The 2200-nt window shown below is 39.1% G+C and overlaps 1 pseudogene; it reads left to right on the plus strand.

Annotated features, from left to right (window-relative positions):
- On the plus strand, nt 1-591 carry LOC138177581 (large ribosomal subunit protein uL23-like; annotated as a pseudogene).
- Nucleotides 592-2200: the final 1609 nt, after the last annotated feature.

The following is a 2200-nucleotide window of genomic DNA, read 5'->3' on the forward strand; positions in this document are numbered from 1 at the left end:
TTATTCATAGGGAAGTTCCCAATATCAATCAAGTCAGAAGTCCAGGTCCAGCCTTTCCCCCAACATGGCCCCGAAGGTGAAGAAGGAAGCTGTTGTCCCACCCAAGACAGAAGCCAAGTCCAAGGCCTTGAAGGCCAAGAAGGCAGTGCTGAAGGGCATCCATAGCCACAAAAAGAAGATCTGAATATCCCCCACCTTCCAGTGACCCAAGACACTGAGACTTCAAAGGCATCCCAAATACCCTCAGAAGAGTGCCCCTCGAAGAAACAAGCTTGATCACTATGCCATCATTAAGTTTCCCTTGACCACTGAGTCTGCTATGAAGAAGATTGAGGACAACAACACCCTAGTCTTCATTATGGATGTCAAGGCCAACAAGCACCAGATCAAGCAGGCCGTAAAGAAGCTGTATGACATCAATGTGGCCAAGGTCAACACACTGATCCGGCCTGATGGAGAGAAGAAGGCCTATGTCCATCTTGCTCCAGACTATGATGCTTTAGATGTTGCCAACAAAATTGGAATCATCTAACTTGCTGTGTCCCATTCCACCTACAATAAAAATAAAGTTTTCCAGAAAAAAAAAAAAAAGCCCAGGTCCAATCCCTAATCACTACCTAAAGCAAAGTTACACATATCAAGTATTTCTTGGATGTGTCATATGCTCATTCTTTGCAGATGTCCTCGGTTCTATTGGACATCCATGGGATTGGTGTGTTTAGTGAAAATTTCTCTGGATCTTTTCTTCCTTATTCCCTAGTGATTCTAAAGTGATCATCCATAGAATTTTATTTTATTTTATTTTTCCAACCTGAAAGGTACTTCAAAGGTTATATAGTTCAACTTCTATATGAACAATCATGAATCCCTTGTGTACCAATTTTCATATATATAAAATAGGGATTATAACAGCACCACCGTCATAGGGATGTTGAGAGGATCATACAAGATAATACATGTAAACAACCCTCCAGAACTCAAAGTTATATATAAATGTTCTCAATTGTAACAATGACACACTATATTGTGGTTTATATTACATTACATTATTTATTACCATTTCTAACTAATATTCATCTCTGAGGTTACCTTTGTCCTACTTCATACTAGCAAACAATTTCTCCATGAGTCATGAACTTCTTTCCTTAGAACTGAATTTATTGCTTTTCAGACTAACTTAAGGCTGAAAAAGAAGAAAGAGATATTTTTCAATCCTTGTTTCTCTTTGCCTTCTGCCAATATCTCATTTTTGTCTTCAGGTTTTTTTTTTCAAAATTTTTGCACCATCCTACTACTCTCTAGATGTGTGTGAGAAATCTTTGAATCGTAGATGTTGAAAGAGACCTAGAGATAATGTTCAAACAGTAGATTTGACAGATGAGGAAACTGAGTCCCCAAAGTAGTCAAATGATTTCCACAGAGTAGGTTCTTGACAGAACAAAGGCTAGAAATGACGGTCTGTGAGAAGTTAACATTATTTTCTCATTTGGAGGGAGCAAAGCATATAATCTTGCATTTGTCACTCTCACTGTGGCCCTATCTGTGCCCATGGCTCATGCATGGAATAATCTCTCCAGCCTGGCCTTGACCACCTAAGATTTTTGCTAGAGTCTCAAAACTTCTCTTATACTCCTGTCTTTCACCTCATCCTTTCCTTCTAAGCTGAGACAGATGGATGAAGGGCAAGTAGCAAGGAAAATCAAAGCAAAGAACAGTGCCTGTTCTTCAGGAGCTCACAGTCCACTTGGGGAGACAACATGCAAACAAATATATGGCAGTATAAACTGGAGATAATCTACAAATGGAAGGCAGTCTTGTTCATATTCAGTCAATTAGGTGGTGGTGTAGTAGATAGAACACTGGGTCTGCAGTCAGGAAAACCAAGGTTCAAATCTGCCTTCAGATACTTACCAGCTGCATGACATTGGCCAAGTCATTTAACCACAGCCAGCCTCGATTTCTTCATCTGTAAAGTAAGGGTAATAATAGTACCTATTCCCCAATATGCTTGTGAGGATCAAATGAGGTGATATGTGTAAAGCAATATTTGAGCACTCTAAAAGAGCTACTTATTATTATTATCATTAGTAGTAGTAGTGGAAGAAGAAGTAGAAGACGAAGACAAAGAGGAAGAAGATGAAGACAAAGAAGAGGAAGAAGAAGAAGAAGAAGAAGAAGAAGAAGAAGAAGAAGAAGAAGA

Source organism: Petaurus breviceps, unplaced genomic scaffold (assembly GCF_028583685.1).
Source record: "Petaurus breviceps papuanus isolate PSGF00001 unplaced genomic scaffold, PetGlider_PUasm1.0 90444, whole genome shotgun sequence".
Classification (NCBI taxonomy): Eukaryota; Metazoa; Chordata; class Mammalia; order Diprotodontia; family Petauridae; genus Petaurus; species Petaurus breviceps.